Consider the following 9,409-nt stretch of genomic DNA (forward strand, 5'->3'; position numbering starts at 1 on the left):
CTTTCAGAGAAAATCACTTTCCTTTGAAAGTGCCTTAAGCTACTTACAAGCATTGAACAGAAATTCACATGCGTTTCTCTGAAAGACAAGCAGTCTGTTCCAACACTTCAATTCACTGTGCGAAGTGAATGGAGTGCTGCTTCACTTTCTAAACGCTGTCCTTTCAGAGAAAATCACTTTCCTTTGAAAGTGCCTTAAGCTACTTACAAGCTTTCACAAAAAACTCACATGCGTTTCCCTGAGAGAATCACACTGTTCCAACACTTCAATTCACTGTGCGAAGTGAATGGAGTGTTGCATCACTTTCTAAATGCTGTCCTTTCAGAGAAAATCACTTTCCTTTGAAAGTGCCTTAAGCTACTTACAAGTATTCAACAGAAATTCACATGCGTTTCTCTGAAAGACAAGCAGTGTGTTCCAACACTTCAATTCACTGTGCGAAGTGAATGGAGTGCTGCTTCACTTTCTAAATGCTGTACTGTCAGAGAAAATCACTTTCCTTTAAAAGTGCCTTAAGCTACTTACAAGCTTTCACAAAAAACTCACATCCGTTTCTCTGAAAGAGAAGCAGTCTGTTCCAACACTTCAATTCACTGTGCGAAGTGAATGGAGTGTTGCTTCACTTTCTAAATGCTGTCCTTTCAGAGAAAATCACTTTCCTTTGAAAGTGCCTTAAGCTACTTACAAGCTTTCACAAAAAACTCACATCCGTTTCTCTGAAAGAGAAGCAGTCTGTTCCAACATTTCAATTCACTGTGTGAAGTGAATGGAGTGTTGCTTCACTTTCTAAATGCTGTCCTTTCAGAGACAATCACTTTCCTTTGAAAGTGCCTTAAGCTACTTACAAGCATTGAACAGAAATTCACATGCGTTTCTCTGAAAGAGAAGCAGTCTGTTCCAACACTTCAATTCACTGTGCGAAGTGAATGGAGTGTTGCTTCACTTTCTACATGCTGTCCTTTCGGAGAAAATCACTTCCCTTTGAAAGTGCCTTAAGCTACTTACAAGCATTCAACAGAAATTCACATGCGTTTCTCTGAAAGAGAAGCAGTCTGTTCCAACACTTCAATTCACTGTGCGAAGTGAATGGAGTGTTGCTTCACTTTCTACATGCTGTCCTTTCAGAGAAAATCACTTTCCTTTGAAAGTGCCTTAAGCTACTTACAAGCTTTCACAAAAAACTCACATCTGTTTCTCTGAAAGAGAAGCAGTCTGTTCCAACACTTCAATTCACTGTGCGAAGTGAATGGAGTGTTTCTTCACTTTCTAAATGCTGTCCTGTCAGAGAAAATCACTTTCCTTTGATAGTCCCTTAAGCTACTTACAAGCTTTCACAAAAAACTCACATCCGTTTCTCTGAAAGAGAAGCAGTCTGTTCCAACACTTCAATTCACTGTGCGAAGTGAATGGAGTGTTGCTTCACTTTCTAAATGCTGTCCTTTCAGAGAAAATCACTTTCCTTTGAAAGTGCCTTAAGCTACTTACAAGCTTTCACAAATAACTCACATCCGTTTCTCTGAAAGAGAAGCAGTCTGTTCCAACACTTCAATTCACTGTGCGAAGTGAATGGAGTGTTGCTTCACTTTCTACATGCTGTCCTTTCAGAGAAAATCACTTTCCTTTGAAAGTGCCTTAAGCTACTTACAAGCATTCAACAGAAATTCACATGCGTTTCTCTGAAAGAGAAGCAGTTTGTTCCAACACTTCAATTCACTGTGCGACGTGAATGGAGTGTTGCTTCACTTTCTAAATGCTGTCCTTTCAGAGAAAATCACTTTCCTTTGAAAGTGCCTTAAGCTACTTACAAGCATTCAACAGAAATTCACATGCGTTTCTCTGAAAGAGAAGCAGTCTGTTCCAACACTTCAATTCACTGTGCGAAGTGAATGGAGTGTTGCTTCACTTTCTACATGCTGTCCTTTCAGAGAAAATCACTTTCCTTTGAAAGTGCCTTAAGCTACTTACAAGCTTTCACAAAAAACTCACATCCGTTTCTCTGAAAGAGAAGCAATCTGTTCCAACACTTCAATTCACTGTGCGAAGTGAATGGAGTGTTTCTTCAATTTCTAAATGCTGTCCTGTCAGAGAAAATCACTTTCCTTTGATAGTCCCTTAAGCTACTTACAAGCTTTCACTAAAAACTCACATCCGTTTCTCTGAAAGAGAAGCAGTCTGTTCCAACACTTCAATTCACTGTGCGAAGTGAATGGAGTGTTTCTTCACTTTCTAAATGCTGTCCTGTCAGAGAAAATCACGTTCCTTTAAAAGTGCCTTAAGCTACTTACAAGCTTTCACAAAAAACTCACATCCGTTTCTCTGAAAGAGAAGCAGTCTGTTCCAACACTTCAATTCACTGTGCGAAGTGAATGGAGTGTTGCTTCTCTTTCTACATGCTGTCCTGCCAGAGAAAATCACTTTCCTTTGAAAGTGCCTTAAGCTACTTACAAGCATTGAACAGAAATTCACATGCGTTTCTCTGAAAGAGAAACAGTCTGTTCCAACACTTCAATTCACTGTGCGAAGTGAATGGAGTGTTGCTTCACTTTCTACATGCTGTCCTTTCAGAGAAAATCACATTCCTTTGAACGTGCCTTAAGCTACTTACAAGCTTTCACAAAAAACTCACATCCGTTTCTCTGAAAGAGAAGCAGTATGTTCCAACACTTCAATTCACTGTGCGAAGTGAATGGAGTGTTGCTTCACTTTCTAAATGCTGTCCTTTCAGAGAAAATCACTTTCCTTTGAAAGCGCCTTAAGCTACTTACAAGCATTCAACAGAAATTCACATGCGTTTCTCTGTAAGAGAAGCAGTCTGTTCCAACACTTCAATTCACTGTGCGAAGTGAATGGAGTGTTGCTTCACTTTCTAAATGCTGTCCTGTCAGAGAAAATCACTTTCCTTTGAAAGTGCCTTAAGCTACTTACAAGCATTCAACAGAAATTCACATGCGTTTCTCTGAAAGAGAAGCAGTCTGTTCCAACACTTCAATTCACTGTGCGAAGTGAATGGAGTGTTGCTTCACTTTCTAAATGCTGTCCTTTCAGAGAAAATCACTTTCCTTTGAAAGTGCCTTAAGCTACTTACAAGCATTCAACAGAAATTCACATGCTTATCTCTGAAAGAGAAGCAGTCTGTTCCAACACGTCAATTCACTGTGAGAAGTGAATGGAGTGTTTCTTCACTTTCTAAATGCTGTCCTGTCAGAGAAAATCACTTTCCTTTGAAAGTGCCTTAAGCTACTTACAAGCTTTCACAAAAAACTCACATCCGTTTCTCTGAAAGAGAAGCAGTCTGTTCCAACACTTCAATTCACTGTGCGAAGTGAATGGAGTGTTGCTTCACTTTCTAAATGCTGTCCTGTCAGAGAAAATCACTTTCCTTTGAAAGTGCCTTAAGCTACTTACAAGCTTTCACAAAAAACTCACATCCGTTTCTCTGAATGAGAAGCAGTCTGTTCCTACACTTCAATTCACTGTGCGAAGTGAACGGAGTGTTGCTTCTCTTTCTAAATGCTGTCCTTTCAGAGAAAATCACTTTCCTTTGAAAGTGCCTTAAGCTACTTACAAGCATTCAACAGAAATTCACATGCGTTTCTCTGAAAGAGAAGCAGTCTGTTCCAACACTTCAATTCACTGTGCGACGTGAATGGAGTGTTGCTTCACTTTCTAAATGCTGTCCTTTCAGAGAAAATCACTTTCCTTTGAAAGTGCCTTAAACTACTTACAAGCTTTCACAAAAAACTCACATCCGTTTCTCTGAAAGAGAAGCAGTCTGTTCCAACACTTCAATTCACTGTGCGAAGTGAATGGAGTGTTGCTTCACTTTCTAAATGCTGTCCTGTCAGAGAAAATCACTTTCCTTTAAAAGTGCCTTAAGCTACTTACAAGCTTTCACAAAAAACTCACATCCGTTTCTCTGAAAGAGAAGCAGTCTGTTCCAACACTTCAATTCACTGTGCGAAGTGAATGGAGTGTTGCTTCTCTTTCTAAATGCTGTCCTGTCAGAGAAAATCACTTTCCTTTGAAAGTGCCTTAAGCTACTTACAAGCATTGAACAGAAATTCACATGCGTTTCTCTGAAAGAGAAGCAGTCTGTTCCAACACTTCAATTCACTGTGCGAAGTGAATGGAGTGTTGCTTCACTTTCTAAATGCTGTCCTTTCAGAGAAAATCACTTTCCTTTGAAAGTGCCCTAAGCTACTTACAAGCTTTCACAAAAAACTCACATCCGTTTCTCTGAAAGAGAAGCAGTCTGTTCCAACACTTCAATTCACTGTGCGAAGTGAATGGAGTGTTGCTTCACTTTCTACATGCTGTCCTTTCAGAGAAAATCACTTTCTCTTAAAAGTGCCTTAAGCTACTTACAAGCTTTCACAAAAAACTCACATCCGTTTCTCTGAAAGAGAAGCAGTCTGTTCCAACACTTCAATTCACTGTGTGAAGTGAATGGAGTGTTGCTTCACTTTCTAAATGCTGTCCTGTCAGAGAAAATCACTTTCCTTTAAAAGTGCCTTAAGCTACTTACAAGCTTTCACAAAAAACTCACATCCGTTTCTCTGAAAGAGAAGCAGTCTGTTCCAACACTTCAATTCACTGTGCGAAGTGAATGGAGTGTTGCTTCTCTTTCTAAATGCTGTCCTGTCAGAGAAAATCACTTTCCTTTGAAAGTGCTTTAAGCTACTTACAAGCATTGAACAGAAATTCACATGCGTTTCTCTGAAAGAGAAACAGTCTGTTCCAACACTTCAATTCACTGTGCGAAGTGAATGGAGTGTTGCTTCACTTTCTAAATGCTGTCCTTTCAGAGAAAATCACTTTCCTTTGAAAGTGCCTTAAGCTACTTACAAGCTTTCACAAAAAACTCACATCCGTTTCTCTGAAAGAGAAGCAGTCTGTTCCAACACTTCAATTCACTGTGCGAAGTGAATGGAGTGTTGCTTCACTTTCTACATGCTGTCCTTTCAGAGAAAATCACTTTCCTTTGAAAGTGCCTTAAGCTATTTACAAGCTTTCACAAAAAACTCACATCCGTTTCTCGGAAAGAGAAGCAGTCTGTTCCAACACTTCAATTCACTGTGCGAAGTGAATGGAGTGTTGCTTCACTTTCTAAATGCTGTCCTTTCAGAGAAAATCACTTTCCTTTGAAAGCGCCTTAAGGTACTTACAAGCATTCAACAGAAATTCACATGCGTTTCTCTGTAAGAGAAGCAGTCTGTTCCAACACTTCAATTCACTGTGCGAAGTGAATGGAGTGTTGCTTCACTTTCTAAATGCTGTCCTTTCAGAGAATATCACTTTCCTTTGAAAGTGCCTTAAGCTACTTACAAGCATTCAACAGAAATTCACATGCGTTTCTCTGAAAGAGAAGCAGTCTGTTCCAACACTTCAATTAACTGTGCGAAGTGAATGGAGTGTTGCTTCACTTTCTAAATGCTGTCCTTTCAGAGAAAATCACTTTCCTTTGAAAGTACCTTAAGCTACTTACAAGCATTCAACAGAAATTCACATGCTTATCTCTGAAAGAGAAGCAGTCTGTTCCAACACTTCAATTCACTGTGGGAGGTGAATGGAGTGTTTCTTCACTTTCTAAATGCTGTCCTGTCAGAGAAAATCACTTTCCTTTGAAAGTGCCTTAAGCTACTTACAACCTTTTACAAAAAACTCACATGCGTTTCTCTGAAAGAGAAGCAGTCTGTTCCAACACTTCAATTCACTGTGCGAAGTGAATGGAGTGTTGCTTCACTTTCTAAATGCTGTCCTTTCAGAGAAAATCACTTTCCTTTGAAAGTGCCTTAAGCTACTTACAAGCATTCAACAGAAATTCACATGCGTTTCTCTGAAAGAGAAGCAGTCTGTTCCAACACTTCAATTCACTGTGCGAAGTGAGTGGAGTGTTGCTTCACTTTCTACATGCTGTCCTTTCAGAGAAAATCACATTCCTTTGAAAGTGCCTTAAGCTACTTACAAGCTTTCACAAAAAACTCACATCCGTTTCTCTGAAAGATAAGCAGTCTGTTCCAACACTTCAATTCACTGTGCGAAGTGAATGGAGTGTTGCTTCACTTTCTACATGCTGTCCTTTCAGAGAAAATCACATTCCTTTGAAAGTGCCTTAAGCTACTTACAAGCTTTCACAAAAAACTCACATCCGTTTCTCTGAAAGAGAAGCAGTCTGTTCCAACACTTCAATTCACTGTGCGAAGTGAATGGAGTGTTGCTTCACTTTCTAAATGCTGTCCTTTCAGAGAAAATCACTTTCCTTTGAAAGTGCCTTAAGCTACTTACAAGCTTTCACAAAAAACTCACATCCGTTTCTCTGAAAGAGAAGCAGTCTGTTCCAACACTTCAATTCACTGTGCGAAGTGAATGGAGTGTTGCTTCACTTTCTAAATGCTGTCCTTTCAGAGAAAATCACTTTCCTTTGAAAGTGCCTTAAGCTACTTACAAGCATTGAACAGAAATTAACATGCGTTTCTCTGAAAGAGAAGCAGTCTGTTCCAACACTTCAATTCACTGTGCGAAGTGAATGGAGTATTGCTTCACTTTCTAAATGCTGTCCTTTCAGAGAAAATCACTTTCCTTTGAAAGTGCCTTAAGCTACTTACAAGCTTTCACAAAAAACTCACATCTGTTTCTCTGAAAGAGAAGCAGTCTGTTCCAACACTTCAATTCACTGTGCGAAGTGAATGGAGTGTTGCTTCACTTTCTACATGCTGTCCTTTCAGAGAAAATCACTTTCTCTTAAAAGTGCCTTAAGCTACTTACAAGCTTTCACAAAAAACTCACATCCGTTTCTCTGAAAGAGAAGCAGTCTGTTCCAACACTTCAATTCACTGTGTGAAGTGAATGGAGTGTTGCTTCACTTTCTAAATGCTGTCCTGTCAGAGAAAATCACTTTCCTTTAAAAGTGCCTTAAGCTACTTACAAGCTTTCACAAAAAACTCACATCCGTTTCTCTGAAAGAGAAGCAGTCTGTTCCAACACTTCAATTCACTGTGCGAAGTGAATGGAGTGTTGCTTCTCTTTCTAAATGCTGTCCTGTCAGAGAAAATCACTTTCCTTTGAAAGTGCCTTAAGCTACTTACAAGCATTGAACAGAAATTCACATGCGTTTCTCTGAAAGAGAAACAGTCTGTTCCAACACTTCAATTCACTGTGCGAAGTGAATGGAGTGTTGCTTCACTTTCTAAATGCTGTCCTTTCAGAGAAAATCACTTTCCTTTGAAAGTGCCTTAAGCTACTTACAAGCTTTCACAAAAAACTCACATCCGTTTCTCTGAAAGAGAAGCAGTCTGTTCCAACACTTCAATTCACTGTGCGAAGTGAATGGAGTGTTGCTTCACTTTCTACATGCTGTCCTTTCAGAGAAAATCACTTTCCTTTGAAAGTGCCTTAAGCTATTTACAAGCTTTCACAAAAAACTCACATCCGTTTCTCGGAAAGAGAAGCAGTCTGTTCCAACACTTCAATTCACTGTGCGAAGTGAATGGAGTGTTGCTTCACTTTCTAAATGCTGTCCTTTCAGAGAAAATCACTTTCCTTTGAAAGCGCCTTAAGGTACTTACAAGCATTCAACAGAAATTCACATGCGTTTCTCTGTAAGAGAAGCAGTCTGTTCCAACACTTCAATTCACTGTGCGAAGTGAATGGAGTGTTGCTTCACTTTCTAAATGCTGTCCTTTCAGAGAAAATCACTTTCCTTTGAAAGTGCCTTAAGCTACTTACAAGCATTCAACAGAAATTCACATGCGTTTCTCTGAAAGAGAAGCAGTCTGTTCCAACACTTCAATTAACTGTGCGAAGTGAATGGAGTGTTGCTTCACTTTCTAAATGCTGTCCTTTCAGAGAAAATCACTTTCCTTTGAAAGTACCTTAAGCTACTTACAAGCATTCAACAGAAATTCACATGCTTATCTCTGAAAGAGAAGCAGTCTGTTCCAACACTTCAATTCACTGTGGGAGGTGAATGGAGTGTTTCTTCACTTTCTAAATGCTGTCCTGTCAGAGAAAATCACTTTCCTTTGAAAGTGCCTTAAGCTACTTACAACCTTTTACAAAAAACTCACATGCGTTTCTCTGAAAGAGAAGCAGTCTGTTCCAACACTTCAATTCACTGTGCGAAGTGAATGGAGTGTTGCTTCACTTTCTAAATGCTGTCCTTTCAGAGAAAATCACTTTCCTTTGAAAGTGCCTTAAGCTACTTACAAGCATTCAACAGAAATTCACATGCGTTTCTCTGAAAGAGAAGCAGTCTGTTCCAACACTTCAATTCACTGTGCGAAGTGAGTGGAGTGTTGCTTCACTTTCTACATGCTGTCCTTTCAGAGAAAATCACATTCCTTTGAAAGTGCCTTAAGCTACTTACAAGCTTTCACAAAAAACTCACATCCGTTTCTCTGAAAGATAAGCAGTCTGTTCCAACACTTCAATTCACTGTGCGAAGTGAATGGAGTGTTGCTTCACTTTCTACATGCTGTCCTTTCAGAGAAAATCACATTCCTTTGAAAGTGCCTTAAGCTACTTACAAGCTTTCACAAAAAACTCACATCCGTTTCTCTGAAAGAGAAGCAGTCTGTTCCAACACTTCAATTCACTGTGCGAAGTGAATGGAGTGTTGCTTCACTTTCTAAATGCTGTCCTTTCAGAGAAAATCACTTTCCTTTGAAAGTGCCTTAAGCTACTTACAAGCTTTCACAAAAAACTCACATCCGTTTCTCTGAAAGAGAAGCAGTCTGTTCCAACACTTCAATTCACTGTGCGAAGTGAATGGAGTGTTGCTTCACTTTCTAAATGCTGTCCTTTCAGAGAAAATCACTTTCCTTTGAAAGTGCCTTAAGCTACTTACAAGCATTGAACAGAAATTCACATGCGTTTCTCTGAAAGAGAAGCAGTCTGTTCCAACACTTCAATTCACTGTGCGAAGTGAATGGAGTATTGCTTCACTTTCTAAATGCTGTCCTTTCAGAGAAAATCACTTTCCTTTGAAAGTGCCTTAAGCTACTTACAAGCTTTCACAAAAAACTCACATCTGTTTCTCTGAAAGAGAAGCAGTCTGTTCCAACACTTCAATTCACTGTGCGAAGTGAATGGAGTGTTGCTTCACTTTCTAAATGCTGTCCTTTCAGAGAAAATCACTTTCCTTTAAAAGTGCCTTAAGCTACTTACAAGCTTTCACAAAAAACTCACATGCGTTTCTCTGAAAGAGAAGCAGTCTGTTCCAACACTTCAATTCACTGTGCGAAGTGAATGGAGTGTTGCTTCACTTTCTACATGCTGTCCTTTCAGAGAAAATCACTTTCCTTTGAAAGTGCCTTAAGCTACTTACAAGCATTCAACAGAAATTCACATGCGTTTCTCTGAAAGAGAAACAGTTTGTTCCAACACTTCAATTCACTGTGCGAAGTGAATG

This window comes from Myodes glareolus, unplaced genomic scaffold, assembly GCF_982192425.1.
Source record: "Myodes glareolus unplaced genomic scaffold, mMyoGla1.1 HAP1_SCAFFOLD_49, whole genome shotgun sequence".
Taxonomy (NCBI): Eukaryota; Metazoa; Chordata; class Mammalia; order Rodentia; family Cricetidae; genus Myodes; species Myodes glareolus.